The sequence below is a fragment of the Crassostrea angulata genome, chromosome 3 (assembly GCF_025612915.1).
Source record: "Crassostrea angulata isolate pt1a10 chromosome 3, ASM2561291v2, whole genome shotgun sequence".
NCBI classification, from domain to species: Eukaryota; Metazoa; Mollusca; class Bivalvia; order Ostreida; family Ostreidae; genus Magallana; species Magallana angulata.
The window spans coordinates 38,063,816-38,083,353 of NC_069113.1; the positions used below are offsets into that span (position 1 = coordinate 38,063,816).

Genomic DNA, 19,538 nt, shown 5'->3' on the forward strand with positions numbered 1-19,538 from the left:
CTTGGGATATCGAGTGTATACTGTATAATACGTACAGGTATCACAGGATAATAACTTCAATACTATCAATCAATGACCGACCACGTGCAAATTTCAGATCCCTGCTCGTTTAGAGTTTACCGACAATTTTTCACGCTTTCCGATCCCGATTGCATTGCATGGTCTACGATAGTGATTTTCATTGAAATTAAATATGAGTGAGGTTACTAAAGATATATCAAAATTAAATCTCTAAAAAATTAACATAAAAATCGAATTATAAAATAGATATTTTGTACGGTAAATGGTCCGTTATCGGGAAGGAAAAAATCTATACTATTACAGTATATTTTAATAGACTCGAATTTTTTAACCTAAATACCGATAAATAAAAAAATTAATGTGTTAGTTTTATATATTTTAAACATCATTGGATTTTACAATTTTGCGCATCCAATTCACGCTTAATCACAAGGGTGGGGGGGGGGGGGGCTTTTTAGTGTATGTTTCAATAATGTCATATTTTCAATGCAACTGCATGAATTATCGCCAACATCGTTTCGGAGCTATTTTGCAATTTTCTCCTATATCACGGGTATATGGGAAGCATTTTAACAGTGGTATTTAAAGGCCTAGCTGTTCCGAGACACAATTAGTTTATTCCATTCAGCATAGTGTAGTGAAATTAATAGAATTATTGTAGTCTTAATGTCTTATATCATATGCATGCAATGTCAGTTCGTGCTCGCACGGTTCAAAGTCTAATAATATTTAAAAAAGTATGCACTAGATTTTTAAATCCAAAAAAATGTTAGAAGGGCGCATCGGGCTCTTTCGGTATGAATATATACAAATGTAGAAAGAACCATGCAGTAAACTAAAGTCATATTGGTACGTAAATGTTTCAGGTCTCTACCTCTAATGATTTAAGGGGAGTAGTGATAACAAACATTTTGTACAATAGATACATGTAACTCTATAATATTTCAAAGTAGGGGCTGAAGTTATATAGTTTCATATTTTTGGATCCATTGAAAAGTTTTTTTTAATAACGGCTTAAAAGATGACATTTGAAACCTCATTGGTACGCAGCTTTTTAAATGACCTTGACCTTTGACCTTTATGTCATTTTGTATGACCAAGGTAGACGTTCCCATCCCCAGTGGTCCGATGTCTCTATGATAGAAATATAGAGTAAAAAAAAATTGGAACTGATTTTATCGAAGTTTCAATACTTCAATACTTTCGGGGGGCAATAACTCTAGAAGGCCTCAGACCCTTTCGGTATGAATAGATTGAAGAACCATCTAAGAGTACTGAAAACATTGGTAAAAGTTTCAAGTCGCTATCTTTTATGGTTTCAGAGGAGAAGCGATAACAAGCATTTTGATCAATATGGGCAAAAGGTCTGTAATTTTTGAAAAGTATGAACCAAAGGGCTTTATTTTAAGATATCTACAGATGTCCTTCTACATCCATGAAAAAAATTCCCCTATCGCCCTTAACAAAAGAGATCTAAAAACTTATTGATTTACAGATTTCCAAATGACCTTGACCTTTGATCATTGATTTTGTTCGGCCAAGGTAGACGCCTCTTTCCCAAGTGGTCCGATATATCCATAATTATTTTTTAAAAAGTTATATGTGTTTTTTATTGAATGTTCGAAACTTTCAGGGGCAATAACTGCTAGAAAGGGACTTTGGACCCTGTCGGTATGAATAGATTGAAGAACCCTCTAAGTGTACTGAATACATTAGTAAAAGTTTCAAGTCTCTATCTCTAACGGTTAATGAGGAGTAGCGATAACAAGCATTTTGTACAATAGGGGCAATAACTCTATAACTGTTTCATGGTAAGGGTCAAAGGGTTAAATTTTGAAATGTCTTAAGATGTCCTATTACATCCATGAAAAAGTTTTTCTCTACCATCCTAAACAAAAGAGATCTAAAAACTCATTAATTAAGAGATCTCCAAATGACCTTGACCTCTGACCTTTATGTCATTTTGTTTGGCCAAGGTAGATGCTTTCATTCCTAGTGGTCCGAAGTCTCTATGATAAGTAATAAAAAAAGTTGGAAGTAATTTTATAGATATGTAGATACATTCAGGGGCAATAACTACTAGAAGGGGGCTCAGATCCTTTCGGTATGAATAGATTGAAGAACCCTCTAAGTGTACTGAAGACATTGTTAGAAGATTCAAGTTTCTATCTCTTATGGTTTCAGAGGAGTAGCGATAACAATCACTTCGTACACAAAGGGCAATAACAAGCTTTTCGTAAATAGGGGCAATAACTCTGTAACTATCTAAAGAAAGGAGCCAAGGGAATATATTTTAAACTGTCTTAAGGTAATTCACTCCTCATGTTTTGATTTCATTGCGCAGATGATCATTATATTTAAAATGAATATGATTTTATTTATTTAATCATCACAGATAGATTATTATTTCATAATTACACAACATTCATAAAGAAAATCCATTTGAATTGAAGAAACAAACAAGTTTTTTGGGGAACTATTTTTTCCTGCGGAAGGTTTTTTAGACGAAAATGACAGAAACAAGCAATGTTATGAATTTTCAATATACTTTTCTTTTTATTATACTTTATTCATTATTCACATTTTTAACATTTGATAGGTTTATAACATATTTTATAGGTTCTGTGTGACATGTACAAAATCAAATCTTGAAAATGTGATAGCCGTTTAGCATAAAATCATGCAAATATATAGAACATGTCTGAATTTTTTAAGCCAAATTTTGCGAGAATTTTACCTTTGAAGCCCTATATCGAAAATTTGACATCACTGACCCCCATGTTATATTATGTCAAAATGATACTGAATACACATCTAGGCAAACTGGATTAATCTTATAAAATTCTTGATATTCAAAAAGTTTTTATTTCAAATCAAATTGTAACTATTATAGAAATTGTCTATTCTAAGTGCAAAAAGGTCACACAAAAATTTATGCAGCTTCGTACAATTTTTTTTCGTAATCCCTTTATTCAGTGTGACCATTGTGTATAATTAAAAACAATATTTGAAGAAATAAGTTCGCTTAATCAAAAACGCAGGACAGTTAAGGCAACATTTTGCTTTTAAACAGCAGTAAAAGGAGGTCGTTTTGCTTTTGTCTAATCATTTCTGCATAATGAATAGTTCTTAACTATTTTGGGTGTTATTGTAAAGATATGGGTCTCCTTTACTTGACCATGTCTAAATTTGTCGGTCACGTGACTTTTAAGGGTCACGTGGGCATCTTTTAGACAAAAATCGTCAATGCTAAAATGAGACAAAAAGTTCAAGGGCAAGGCAAAGAAATTTAAGAGTACATAATATGGCGACATATTCAAAATTATCCATACATCATAGAAATCAATGCTCATTCAGTTGTAAAGTTTACTAGTTATGTAAATTTCTTTAAAAACTGGCTACTTGTTCCTAAAATCGTGCATTTTTGTATATTTTCATTAAAATTACGAAGTACACCTTTATCTCTCAACAAATGAGCATCAGTTTTTATAAAGAACTCGTAAAAGGGAAGAAAATCGTACCAAGTTTAATGATATCTATAGCCGTCTTGCACTTGAACTTTTGCATTTAATTTCTCAATCTAGAAGTCCTCTGAAATCAATACACATTTCAAACGCACAAGTGATCCCAAAAGGGGAGGTAACTCTTTGAGCGATAACTCTTGATATAGGCGCGATGTCATTTAATCACATAATCCAAATTAATTTTAAGATATGTTTCAACAGTAAATTATGTAAATGGTTATTTAATCATAGTGCCTCTGTTTTATTTATTTTAAAAGAGACAAGATGGGTACGATGAATTGTCCGCATTTCCTCTGTTGTATCATGGATGTAAACAAAAAACCGTTGTGTATCAGTTCTCTTGGTTAACCGCATTCGCGGAGTTATCGGTTTCTTAATATTTTTTTAGTAATGGGAGAAAAATATATAAGAGCTAATTGTACACAATTATTTGAGGGATTAGATGTCAACAGAGACAAATGAAGCCCCTGATATTAATATACTAACTAAATTGTTCTCATAATATATATTAAAAAATAAGATATATAGTATTTTTTCATTATTTATGTGCAGCCTTTGCCCAATGACTGCATATTCTATAGCACTGCTTGGGTCTGTTAATATTATTCTGGGGAGGGGGTTCAAAGGGGTAACTTTATTCTGTTTGCCAGGGGCCAGGTACCATGGTGTTTTACTATGTAAATTGTGAATTAAATTAGAATTTGCCACTGGGACTATACATGTAGATCTGCCCATGTATGAGGCCTTTCCCCACCCCCCATAAGCAATCAACGGTATTCACCTTTGTATTACACATGTTACACTTGTAATTTAAACACTCATTAAAATTGACTTTTATTTTTATTCAACACATGCAGAATGATTAAGATTAAGGAGAGGGGGGGGGGGGGGGGATGAGCATATCTATTCATTCACAAAATAAATTCTAAACGCTCATTTCTCATTACCGAGAAAGGAAAGAGAGTGTGTAAATCCTGCAACAAGGCGATCAAAAACCATTTTTGGTTCATATCAATATATTGAATTTAAATAAGTCTGAATTCTCCTATGTGAGAGACTCTCTCTCCCACCCATTTACATACCATCCCCTTTCCACTTCTCAAACAAAATTATATATATAGAAACAATTATATTTGGTTCATTTGTTTTATTAATTCAAGAAGATAAAGGGACTTTCTGAAAAAAAATTCTGTGACAACATTTAAACCTGACATATGCATGCAAACTCAAAATTGCAATTTCTTTTTATGATGTCAATGTGTTTATTGTATGACGTCTTAGTTCTGGTCCTCTTCTCTCTTCAAAAACACAGTCTTCCTGTTCCTAAAGTTCAGGTTTTTCTTTCCATCATTTCATCTTGTATATGACACCAGGATAAGGGTGCGGGTAAATGATCACCAATAAGAACATCATTTATGTAAATCTCAAGACAAAGCAGGTACCAGCTAAAATGAAAATTATATATATTTCAGTAAGTTTAACTTGTTATCAAAATGGCTGAAAGTCTGAAATGGAGGATTTTCTACAATTTGATAGTCAATGGAATTTATTTATCTTAATAAACATTTCATTATGTTTAGATGTGCATTTAATTTTGCACAAATTCAAATACAGCTTTTCATTTTGATCGATTTGAAATTATTCGCATCCTCACCCCTGATATGTGCATGATATTAGTTTAATTACACCCCTTTATTTTACCCGGCCTGACCTTAAAAATGCACCTCTACCTCTCTCTCTCTCTCTCTCTCTCTCTCTCTCACACACACACACACAACTGATTTGATTGATTGATATTATATAATGCTGGTGCAGTCAGTGTGAATTAAAACATATCATGTATTGTTGATGAGCAATATTCAAAATTGTAGATTTATAAATAACATAGGTTTATATCAATCATTTTAAAACATTAAATGAAACCATTCGTACGTGAAAATACTTTTTGTAATTCAATTGTCTCATAGAATAATCAGATTGATCATTATTTCAATGATAAATTATTGAACTTATACATGTATGTTATTTACTTACATTTTTTTCCAGCCTTTTTTTTCAAATCAGTGTGACACTTTTCAAATTACTCTGCAAATAACAAAATATAATCATGAGAAGTCATACAATTTAATTTACATGCATATAAGGACATGTCAACAGTAATTTGAACATTTTTGTGAAAGGTCTACATATATTATGCATGGATGGGTAAAATGACCAACACTTCAAATTTTATTTGAAAGTGACATATGCACATTCTACACAAACATTACAATATATGACCATGAATGTAGATTCCTCATTTAGAGAAAATCAGATGGAGACATGCAGTCATTTGTTTATTATTATTTGGGTTTTTTTATTACCAATAGTACAGCATCATAAGTATGAACCCAGGTGACAAGATTTCAAACAGTGTTATGGTAGTATATACTGAGTTCTAAAAGCAAACTAGTAATAATTAAGAATTAACTGATTAATGTGCATAAACATCTTAATATATCAACTGGATGAATGTGTAAAAAATATAAATGAACTGTCATGGAAGAATTTTGAACACAGTAGAAAGGTGTTATTGATCAGCTGTTCATTAATTTCCAGAAAATGAAATCAGCATCTTTTAGCCTGCACTGTACTGATTTTCAGAAAATCAAATCAGCTGTTTTCACACAGTCTTTGTATTGTTTACTTACAAATTGAAATAAAAACGAACAGCTATGTAAAGCTAAATAATGTCAGTACAAGTACTACGAACTGATTCGTGTCGATTGGTGAACATGATAAACAATTTAACGGACTGGCAATAAAGCTACATGTACAATGTACATTGTATAGGCCTAAATGTAAACAATGCAGTCTCTCCTCATGTTTTAAACGAAACAACACATTAAGTCGATCAGAAATGCATCAACAGTATAAAATCACAATAAAATAGTTATTGAACTATCTGGTATATTACAAATACACTGTATATCTATTCTACATACCTGATAAATCATCAAAAGATCGCCATCATCGGGAATACCAGCTACACGTGTTTACATCGTCTGACGAGCGCTTTTGGGACGCAGATTCACACCCAAACGACAGATGCGTTATTGAAATTCTTCCTATATTCTGATTGTTGTAAACTTATAAAAACACACATGAGTGATTCGTAGTTATGTTTTGCTTATGCAGTATTAAATCAGCCGTATTTTATGCTTAAACTGCTGTTTTCGGTATATGTTCTATATATGGTAATACAGAGGCGGGGCGTATATTATGACGTCATAACTCATTATCCCTTCATTAGCATATCAAAACGATGTGTTGCCTTATCTGTCCTGCGAATACTGACAACAAATCCTAATCAGGATGAAATTGCATTTTAGGTGTGAAAAGGTCAAATTAAATAGGCCATAACTCAGAGGGATGGATACTGACCCCCCATTATCGTTGTATTTTTTAAGTATGTTTTGTCTACAGATTTCAATGATATACTTCTCAAGAAAATCTTTATACAACAACATTGAGTAGTGGGATACCTTAAGATGTCCTACTACATCCATAAAAAGGTTTTTCTCTACCACACCTCTACCACCCTAAACAATAGAGATATAAAAACTCATTAATTAACAGCTTCTCAAATGACCTTGACCTTTGACCTTTATGTCATTTTGTTCGGACAAGGTAGACGCTTCCATCCCAAGTGGTCTGATGTCTTTATGACAAATAATAAAAAAGTTGGAAGTGATTTTATAGAAATGTAAATACTTTCAGGGGCAATAACTACTAGAAGGGTGCCTCAGATCCTTTCGGTATGAATAGATTGAAGAACCATCTAAATGTAATGATGACATTGGTAAAAGTTCCAAGTCTCTATCTCTTATGGTTTTAGAGGAGTAGCGATAACAATCACTTCGTACACTAAGGGCAATAACTTTGTAAGTTCTGGGAGTAATCATGCAAAGGGTCATTTGGTACCATAACTTTTAATGGTCAATAACGTAAAGAAAAAATTGTTTCAATATCTCTAGAAATAAAAAAGCTGTCCCTGGATAAAAAGAGAAGAAAAAAAAATAAAAAACATAAGAAAAACAAAAGGTCTTTCACCTGAAAGGTGGAAAGACCTAATTTCCGGATTTTTAAAAGGAATTTTTGTCGATTATTAATTGCCGAAGCTTATTGAGAAAAAATAAAAACAAATTGGTAATATTGAAATACCAATGATGTTTAAAATATATAAAACAAAAGACTACTCTTCCGATTTCTCGGTATTAAAGCCCAAACATTCGAGTCTATTATTTTAATATAGTAGTATAGATGTTCTAGAAACTTGCTTTCTTTTTCTTTTCTGGTCTTTCAGGTGAAAGACCTTTTGTATTTCTTATGTTTTTAAGGTCTTCCGTTTCCAACGGAAGACCTTATAGTGATTGTAATGTTTCTTATTAGGGTCTTCCGTTTCCAACGGAAGACCCTCTTGTTATTCTATTGTTTCTTTTTATTATTAGGGTCTTCCGTTTTCAACGGAAGACCCTCTTGTTATTCTATTGTTTTTTTTTATTATTATTATTCTTCTTGTTTTTCCTTCTGACTTCTTTTTTGCTTTATATCTCAAAAACTATTCAACCAATTTGCAAGAAATTTTCAGGGATTATTTTAATTTCTTGTCCCTTGAAGCCATCAAACTTTTAGTCATTAAGTCACTTCCGATTTCTAGTTACGTCATTTTAAAAATTTTCAAAAAGTGATTTTGTCCAGCACTTTTCTCGTAAACGGTTGTTTATAAAGACTTGAAATTTTCTGTGATTGTATATCTGTGGATTGACTTATGGCAAATGTACAAAAAAAATGATTTTGTTACTTCCGGTCGAAACCGGAAGTGAAACAAATTTTTCGAAAAAATGAATTTTCTGATCAAATCAAAAACGAATATGTGTTTTGTAGAGCTTATAAAGCTAAATCTAACACTGAAAGCCGTTTTAAAATCGGACAATGCATAACAGAGATATCGGGGTTTAAAAATTGATTTTTCCGGAAATTTTGATCCCGCTTCCTTGGTTTAAAAAATAGCGTAATATTCATAGTAAAATTAACTCGTACCAAAAATAATTGTTAAGTCGTACTTGAACACATTCGGATTTTTTTTGTTAAGTCGTTCTTGAAATCGGAAAGGTTTTTGTTAAGTCGTACTTAAAATCATTCGTATTTTGTTAAGTCGTACCAGGAATAATTCGATTTTTTCATCTTTTTATTTTCGTTACTCTTGTTGTTGGTTTAAGAGCTCTGCTTCTGACAGGAACTTCCAGCTTTACTTCTGACATTAACGGAAGACCCACTCGTTGCTTTGCAACGAGCTTTGCTCTAGTTATTATTATTATTCTTTTTCTTTATTTTTCTGACTTTTTTAAAGCTTAATATCTCAAAAAGTTTTCAACGGATTTACATGAAACTTTCAGGGATTATAAAACATCATCGTCCCTTAAAGATCTTAAATTTTTAACTACAACGTCACTTCTGTTTTTACGTTACGTCAATTTTTAAATTTAAAAAAAGTGACTTTGTCCAGGGCGTTTTTCAAAAACGCTTTAAGATAGAGACTTGGAATTTTCTGTGTTGAAGCATTGATCGTTTTTATTTGGACATAAGGCTGGAATTTAGTTTCCGTCACTTCCGGTCCAAACCGGAAGTATTTTAAAATTTTCGAATTTTCGAATTTTTCGTTTTAATTTTAAATGTTTATGAGATTTGTAGAGCTGGTCATGCTGAATACAAAACTGAAATCCGTTTGAAAATCGGACGATGCATTACAGAGATATCGGGGTTTAAAAATTGATTTTTCCGGAAATTTTGATTCCGCGTCCTTGGTTTGAAAAATAGCGTAATGTTCAAAGTAAAATTAACTCGTTCCAAAAATAATTGTTAAGTCGTACCTGAACACATTCGGATTTTTTTTGTTCAGTCGTTCTTAAAATCGGAAAGGTTTTTGTTAAGTCGTACTTAAAATTATTCGTATTTTGTCAAGTCGTACCAGGAATATTCGATTTTTTTCATCTTTTTATTTTAGTTACTCTTGTTATTGTTTTAAGAGCTCTGCTTCTTACAGGAACTTCCAGCTTTACTTTCGACATTAACGGAAGACCCACTCGTTGCTTTGCAACGAGCTTTGCTCTAGTTATTATTATTTTTTTTTTTTGTCCATTTTTTGTCCACAAGATTTCTCAGAGATTCTTGAAATTTTCAGGACTGACAGAAAATTATAATATCTCCAGGCGTTTTTTTCATTTTTTCAAAATTCACTTCCTGTCGTCCGTTTCCTGTCCCGCGACAAAAAGCTATGGACAATGAGATCTCAGAAACGATAAAGACTTGAACATCCAAACTTTGAAGGATGATAGACCTATAGTTGTAGATGTGTTTAAACTATTTTGTTTTGTTCGTCGTAACTTCCGGTCGTCACCGGAAGCTCTTCAAAAATTATACTTTTACGCATTTAATATATTTCTCGGAGAATTGAAATATAAGTATAAATGCTTACATATGTCATCTATCCGATGATTAATAAACATAAAAATTCTACTTCCGGTGAGATATCTCAAATATCTCATGAAGCCTTTTTTAAAGTAAATGTTTGAACCCCGAGATCTCAGAAACTGTCAGTGATCAAAACACGAAACTTACAGGGATAATAGACATTTGATAGAAGATGTGTTCAACCGTTTTTATTTGGTCGACCGTCACTTCCGGTCCACACAGGAAGAGTTCAAACAAATCAAGTTTTTTAAAAGTTTAACTCGATTTTTCAGAGATGCATGGATGGATTTTCTTGAAATTTATAGGACTGAATTAAATATTCAGACTGATGTCTTTTTGTATGAACTATTTATGTATTACCGCTTTGAGACCATTATATGCGCTCTTGGTCAGTGATATGAAACACTTTGTCAAAAATCTTGTCTAACAGCAATATAAAATCATGATGTCGTTAATATTTGTGGTCTTGGTTAAGTGTATTCAATGAAATGCTTTCTTTGGTGATTCAAGGACCTTTATGTCTTTCAACATCAACCTATTTACCCAGAAAGATTATGAATAACATTCTAAGCATGTGAAATAATATTTCACCTTTCAAGGAATATAAAAATGGATTATAGCAAGCGCAGCTCACCAACAAGAACCGCGTGCTCTAACGACATGGTCTGGGCGATGAAAGAAATTCAAACTACTGCTCCATTTGACATATTGAGTTTTCTGTCGTCAGAATCGTTCCTACAAGTCCTTGTAAATTGCATATTGCTACCAATTTCACTTTCTCGTGAGACCAGTTAAGAATGGATTTTAAATGATTTTTAGGAACTTCACGCATGAAATAAGTCAAATAAAACATACGCTACTGTAGTGAATTTTGAAATTAAACAAACCCAGACGACAACAAATCTAAAATGCCAACGTGATCCCTGACGTCACAATCACTTTCTAAAGAGGAGAAAGAACTTTAACTGAACTGTATTGAAATAAACAAAGTCGAAATTAATCGTATCGACCTGCAATGCATGTCACGATTAAGCAAGTTCTCCTTTTTTCAATCGAAATATTATGATAAATGCTTTTATGCAAGAGCAAAAAAAAATGTATGATTAATTATATAAAAAAGAATCGAACGAAAAATATCTCTAGGCATTTTTTTCATTTTTTCAAAATTCCCTTCCTGTTGTCCGTTTCCTGTCCCGCGACAAAAAGCTATGGACAATGAGATCTCAGAAACGATAAAGACTTGAACATCCAAACTTTGAGGGATGATAGACCTATAGTTGTAGATGTGTTTAAACTATTTTGTTTTGTTCGTCGTAACTTCCGGTCGTCACCGGAAGCACTTCAAAAATTATGTTTTTACGCATTTTATTTGTTTAACACTGAAATGATATAAAGGTATAAACGCTTTCATATGTCATCTATCCGATGATTAATAAACAAAAAAAATTACTTCCGGTGAGATATCTCAAATATCTCAGGTAGTCTTTTTAAAACAAATATTATGACAGCGAAGTCTCATAAACTGTAAGTGAACAAGACACAAAACTTACACGGATGATAGACATTTGATAGAAGATGTGTTTAACCGTTTTTATTTTGTCAACCGTCACTTCCGGTCCACACAGGAAGAGTTCAAACAATTGATGTTGTTTAAGAGATTTACTGCTTCTGTTTGACAAAGTAAGACAAATTGATAGTCAATTAAGTCCTGTTGTCTAATGGTTATGAAATACTGAGAGAAGCAATGTCTTACAGTTAAATTGATACATGTATATCAAAACGGAAGACCTTTTTGTTGCTTTTGCAACAAGAGTCTAGTTTATTATTATTTTTCTCCTCTATTTTCCACGTGAAAACTTTTTTATTTCAATAGATATTGAAACAAATTTTTCTTTATGTGATTGAACATTAAAAGTTATGATACCAAATGACCCTGTGCCTAATGACCCCAAGAGCTTGTTATTGCCCTTGTATACGAAAAGCTTGTTATCGCTACTCCTGTGAAACCATAAAAGATTGAGACTTGGAACTATTACCAATGTCTTCAGTACACTTAGGGGGTTCTTCAATATACTAATACTGAATGGATCCGATACCCCCTTCTATCAGTTATTGCCCCTGAAAGTATTTGAATTTCCATAAAATCACTTCCAACTTTTTTATTTTTTATCATAGAGACTTCGGACCACTTGGAATGGAAGCGTCTACCTTGGCCAAACAAAATGACATAAAGGTCAAAGGTCAAGGTCATCAGAAAATCTTTTAATTAATGAGTTTTTAGATCTCTTGTTTAGTGTAGTACAGAAAAACTTTTTTATGGATGTAATAGGACATCTTAAGACATTTTAAAATATAGCCCCTTGGCTTATACCTTTCAATAATTACAGAGTCATTTCCCCTATTTATGAAAAGCTTGTTCTTGCTACTCCTCTGAAACCATAAGAGATAGAGACTTGGAATTATTACCAATGTCTTCAGTACACTTAGAGGTTTCTTCAATCTATTTATACCGAAAGGATCTGAGCCCCCCTTCTAGTAGTTATTGCCCCTGAAAGTATTTAAATTTCCATAAAATCACTTCCACCTTTTCTATTACTTATCATAGAGACTTTGGACCACTTGGGATGGAAACGTCTACATTGGCTGAACAAAATGACAGAAGGGTCAAAGGTCAAGGTCATTTAAAATTCTCTTAATGAGTTTTTCGATCTCTTTTGTTAAGCATGGAAGAGAAAAACTTTTTCATGGATGTAGTAGGACATCTTAAGACATTTTTAAAAATAACCCTTTGACCCATACCATGAAACAGTTAAAGAGTTATTCCCCCTATTGTACAAAATGCTCGTATAGCTACTGCTCATTAACCGTTAGAGATAGAGACTTGAAACTTTTACTAATGTATTCAGTACACTTAGACGCTCCTTCAATCTACGAATACCAAAAGGTTCAAAGTCCCTTTCTAGCAGTTATTACCCCTGAACATTTCGAACATTCAATAAAACACAAATAACTTTTGAATCAATAATCATAAAAACATCGAACCACATGGTATTGAAGCGTCAACCTTGTCAGGTCAAAATGACATTAAGGTCAAAGTTCAAGGTCAAGCAATAGAAAATTGCAAACTTAATCTTTTGACATTTTTTTATGAAGTAACGCAGATAAAAAAAAATATTCTATTGAAGTAATTTTATTTCAAACATAAAACACAATGAGGTGGAAAGACCTCTAATTGTTCGAGAACAATTAGTCTACTAGTTATTATTTTTATTATTTTCATTTCTTATCTTTTTTTCCAGGGACAGCTTTTTTATTTCAAGAGAAATTTAAACAATTTTTTTCTTTGTGTTATTGGTCATTAAAAGTTATGGTACCAAATGACCCTTTGCTCGATAACTCCCAGAACGTACAAAGTTATTGCCCTTGTGCACGAAAAGCTTGTTATCGCTACTCCTCTAAAACCATAAGAGATAGAAACTTGGAACTTTTACCAATGTCTTCAGTACACTTAGAGGGTTCTTCAATCTATTCATACCGAAAGGATCTGAGCCCCCCTTCTAGTAATTGCCCCTGAAAGTATTTACATATCTATAAAATCACTTCCAACTTTTTTATTATTTGTCATAGAGACTTCGGACCACTTGGGATGGAACTGTCTACCTTTGCCAAACAAAATGACATAAAGGTCAAAGGTCAAGGTCATTTGAGAAGCTGTTAATTAATGAGTTTTTATATCTCTTTTGTTTAGGGTGGTAGAGAAAAACTTTTTTATGGATATAGTAGGACATCTAAAGTCATTTTAAAATATAGCCCCTTGGCTCATACCTTTGAATAATTACAGAGTTATAACCCCTTTTGTACCAAATGCTTGATATCGCTACTCCTCTGAAACCATAAGAGATAGAAATATGGAACTTTTACCATTGTCTTCAGTACACTTAGTTGGCTCTTCAATCTATCATACGGAAAAGATTTTAGGCCCCCTTATAGCAGTTATTGCCCCTGAAAGTATTGACACTTCCATAAAATCATTTCCAACTTTTTTACTATCTATCATAGAGAGTTCGGACCACTTGAAATAGAAGCTTCTACCTTGGCCGAACAAAATGACATAAAGGTGAAAGGTCAATGTTATTTGGAAGTCGGTTAATTAATGAACTTTCATATCATTTGAAACACAAAATAATAGTAAGGGTTTCAATAGCTTGCTGGAATGCGCAATAAAGTATTCAATTGGATCAGCCAGGTTATCACATCAAGTCCTGTGGTCACTCAAGTGGAACTTGTTTTTACAGTCAACCCATTCATTTTGTACAGACAGCTAGCCTCCAGAACACTCTCTTCTATTGTTAGGTTGACTGTTTATATGATTGTGTAAAGAATATTCACTTGGCTCAGTTTTGTTCATAGTAAGTGGAAAAAAATTCAGAAAAGTAATTTAATAAATGTTTACGATATATACAACATGGAATTCTTAAAGAAATGGCTTGAAAATAAAAAAAAATCTCTTTAAAAGTCATTTATCATTTCATGACTTTGTGGTTTTCCCATTTTATAGTACAACATGAATCATAGGTATAATAATTTTGTGTATACCTTATTGAGCAATCTATCAATTCATTAAATATATTAAGGTGGAAAGACATCTAATTGTTCGAGAACAATTAGCCTACTAGTTTGTGTATTTTCTGCCACGATCAGAGGTGAAAACTTGATAACCTACTAAACAAACTCTATCAAATCTTTTCTATCTCCACATGACAAAAACTGGCTCAATTTATATTATATTTGTAGTCTATGCATTTTTTTCCTGGTAAGTTTTGTATCGTTGGTGGAAGAATTTGCGAGTTGCGCGAATCAATGGAAGCTTCTGCCTGAAAGGAGAATCTAGCTTTCTTCTTCTTGTGGCATAAATTATCTTATTTATGAAAAAAAATTAGTGTTATAACAATAGCAATGTAGTAGTTTGAACCATAGAGATATAATATAAATTGATTTACTTCATTCAGGGACAATATGATTGTGTAAGTGAAAATTGCTTAAAATTTTTGTGTGTTAGGAATGTAATAAATATTTCAGCCATAATTATCATTTTCAATTGTTTGCCGGTTGAAATTGTCCTCTAAGATATGGTACCCAAAAGGGCTTACTTCAAGCTCATGTCTACTCGAAAGATTTTCTTTTTTCCTCTGAAAAAATCCCAAAATAATTTTTGGTTTGCCATAATGTGTATAGCAAAAAAAATCCATTTAATAAATAATGACAAATTTAAAGTTTAATAAACTTAAAGATGACAATTAGTATAATCAACAAGCAATGAATTCTAAAAGTAATTACAGTGCAAAAAACTGCTGACAAAAATCGAGAAATAAGTCCACAAATACATGAGATACATGCCACTTCGTTACGACAAAACAATGTCTTTTAACAAACATCTGTTCACAAACACCTTAATGTAATTTAGGATAGAGATTTGTGTTTGCAAAAATAAACAGGAACATTTGCTTAGATCTTAAACCTGGTTGACCGAATTGAGTAAGAAGAACAAAACACTGCAAATCAATTTATTTATATAAAAACCGATAGTAATATGCCAATAATGTAATGCTACAGTTAGGCAACAAGATCGTGTTAATCAGATTTCCATTTGTTTTATCATTAATTTCATCGTTTTTATAACTCTGAGGAATAGCTTGGGGGTCATGTGTCAGCATGAAATTCAGCAGGGCAACCCCTCCATCTTAATCATTATCATGATCTTCCACAAAATTTGGCTCTGTCCAGTGTTGTACCTTAGCAGGATAGCCCTATCTGCGTTGTAGTATCCAAAGAGGGACCCTTTATTGACATTGTCATCAGGTGATTCATCATCTGGCTAGTGAGTCTGGACCTCCGGTCTGACTTAATTCTCTTGACACAAGAGAAATGCCTCTCGCACACTGCACTTGACACTGGAATAGCCAGAATTATTTCAATGAGCACAAGGAGGTTTTTTAAACCTGTTTTTGATGCCAATGAACATACTGCAGATTGAAAGGTCCTGTGCTTGTTTGTTCAGAAGTATTATGCCAAAGTTGGCCCATTTCAATACACGCCTGGACGAAAGTGTCAAGGATTTTCATATATCGACCCAATACATGTAACTGAAAACACGCCAAACATGAAGGATGGGGTAGATCACATTATCAGGAGACTGACTCGTGGACAGGTAGTTCCCGTGGAGGAATAGGAGGATGAAGAGGAGCATGATAATTGGTAAGACGTTGTACAATATAAATATTTGTGATTTTTCGAATGCTTTTCTTAATTTTATTAACAACTCAGAAATGTTGTTTAGATCTCCGAGAGATAATTTCGTCCAAAAAAGATTACAATTTTTTTCCCATAACAGCGCCAAGGACTTTCATCTTCAGAAGACGTCATATCCATCACGTTAAAAAATGAAAAGAAAACCAAATTTAGTGAGAATTCAAGACCAAAATTTGACATGTATTCATTTTTAGACCACGCAAACAATCATTTACCAGAAATAAAAATTGTAAATCCTTTATCAGTGAATCAATGCTTTTTAGCTGCAGTCAAATCTGAAATGCAATCATTCAAAGGTGACCTGAACATTCCGCACAGCAGACAATGGTCCACTGTGGGCTGAGATGGATTGCCTTATCGCCTGTCACATAGAGTAACTCATGATATTCCAGAGTTACAGGATCTTCTTATCCAGCCCTGACTAAGTCATTTTGAAATAAATATGTCAAAAGTTGATATTATATAATAAATCGACTTTGTTTCCTGTTGAAAAAAATTATCTAGATCCCTGCATCTTCCTACTTTTCATTCCTTCCATGTTTCATGTTGTATAATTCATTTGATTTTATACCATATAACAAAATGAAAGTCCTTTGATATATTTTCTAATTTATCAAGCTGTCATCAAATTGATATAGGAGGTACTTGGATCCGATCTGGCCAATTTTTTTGGATATAGATCCCCTAAGTAATTGCAGTCCTGTTTAGATGCAAAGACCACCATACGGCCATGCAGTTTATCGAGATTTTATTATTTGGCACAGGTGTGTTTAAAAATTCATGCATTATATCCTCTAAATTTTACCTATATTTTAAATTTTATATGCCTCTATAAACTCTTCGAAATGTATGTATATGTGACGAATTGATGCATCCTTTTGTTAGAGAGTGCTTCGAAAGAAATACAGCACCATCAGTCTCCGACTTTTATGAATGGTGTCAGAGTGTCAAAAACCAAAATTACACAGACACACACACACACACACACACAGATAGATAGAGAGAGAGAGAGATGTTTGTATACAGGTTTTTAATAGAAGCCATATTTACCTACATTCTCGCAGTGTATTTCTTTCGAGGTGGAATACAGCGCAACAATACTATGTAATTATGGCCAGCAAAGTGAAATTCTCCACCATATACTTTGGTATATCCAAGACTAGTTACCAAAAAAAAAGAAATTATAGATATAATTTACCAGAGTATGTGCTCCACCTGATGTGCAAACTTACATCCAGCAGCATGAATCTTTCTTGCGTAAAAAATAATTATTAAAGCACTTACATTGTACTTCTTTTCCGAGTAATGCATGTGATATTGCTTTGAAATAAGCGGAAATGTTTTATTTAAAAAATGTATATGAGAAATGAGAAGGTTGCGGTTTCATTTCGAGAAGAAAACAGACAAGCAAAGAGCTGAGTACACACTGGTGCACCAAAAGAAAAACATTGGCAGCAGTCCGGTAGAAATCTAGATTCTATGGAAGAAGTCAGTCATAATTTTTTTAATTTGAATAATGGCATTAAATTTTAACAAAAACTATAACAACACAGACAATAACAATATTTCAGCTAACGATGGAAGGGGCACATCAATTTTAAATTAGTTTACTTAATGACAGAAGCAGAGGAGAGAAAAAAAAACCCGGTACATTTATCATTACCCAATACCTACACCTTGCTTCGTTGCACCCCACCGATGTCCCCCTTAAATAATAGATTGGCAAATGTTACATGTTTCAGGTACTTTGGTTTTAATTGGCTCCGCCTGGGAGGATTTCTCATGGGTAGCTTCTTTTTCCTACATACTAATGTTTCTCCGGTGGGGGCCCCGACGAGAGAATCAAGGATGGTCGTGTTTTCCGAGTGAATCTGAGCTTGAACGGTACTTTTAGAGTAGAAGAACTTAGATTGTTTGGGAGATGGGAAGGCTTTGGAAAGGAAACAGAACGGATCGGTGAAGAAGAAATTGGAGTAGGATTAGATTATGGGGAGGTTATGATAGCAGAAATGTCAGTAGATAGAGGTTCAGAAACAGTAGTTGATGGGGGGGGGGGGGGGGGTGTTGAGAGGGGTTAGAATTACCGTTCAAACTGCTACCTTGTAAAGGTAATCTGAAAATATAAACCATTCACTACATGTCATCTATTACTTCAACAAGAGGATTAGTTTTAACTTCTTTAAAATCTTAAGAACTGTAAATCACAAATCTATGATGCTTTTAAAATACCTCTTCAAAACAAGGCAAAAGTAGAGGTATTTCCTGATGGACTTATTATGACTAATACATCACACTTTGTCATGTTTTGCAGTTCTTTTGCCTATAATGTACATAAGAAATAAGATATTTAAATAACATAATCATATCAAACAATTATAATTTTTTGTGTGTGTTAATTATACGTCCTTGCTTCATATATGACTTCTTATCGATAATACCTCTTTATTTTTTATTAAAAGAAATGTTAAAAAAGCAAACTGAACATGAAAGATGGTGGAAGAGACATTTATCACAGACCTCAAGAACGAGATATATCAGTGGGGAGCAGAGCTCAGATTTTCTTGATACATTCATTCCCCGTTTGATGAAAAAGAACACAACAATTTTGGAAATAAGACATTGGACAATGATTTGACAAACTTTTAAAAATTGCAAAAACAACCGTTCTCTCTCCTTACAAGAGGCTTACATTTGTCATCATTAAAGCCCATATTTTGTACCACCCACCGGAAGAACTATTTTTCATTCTATTGAGAAAATAACAAAGCAGCTAATTTCTTCATTAATACAGGCCTTGCTTGAAGAATTGCTGGATCTTGACTTTGAAGTTGGTATGTATTGCGGAAACATGATTATAATATGAGGATAATAATATTATATTATTACATATACGTGTGATTCATTAACATTAACATTTCCTAAAGAAGAAGAAAAAGAAAATAAATGGAAGATATTAAAAATGGCACAAAGGGTCTCTATTTACATTTCTATAAAGAAATTGTTGAGGTGTCGGACACCTTTCAAGACACAAGGAATATAGAAGGTTACATTTATATTCCATAAGAGTAATAATATTTCCTTTCTCAATAATTGTATTCTTCCTCTTGTAAAAGCAGTCATTTCTGCGTTGCTCCTCCTGAATGAATTCACTAAGAATTCCTTCTTGTCTAG

At 33.0% G+C, this 19,538-nt stretch overlaps 1 long non-coding RNA gene across 1 annotated transcript; it reads right to left on the minus strand.

The window, feature by feature from the left end:
* Positions 1-4,463: 4,463 nt before the first annotated feature.
* LOC128178374 (uncharacterized) lies at positions 4,464-6,677 on the minus strand. Its single transcript, XR_008242947.1, has 3 exons — positions 6,530-6,677; positions 5,580-5,630; positions 4,464-4,990 (listed from the first exon to the last, which is right to left on the minus strand). It is a non-coding gene; the product is annotated as an uncharacterized LOC128178374 (long non-coding RNA).
* Positions 6,678-19,538: the final 12,861 nt, after the last annotated feature.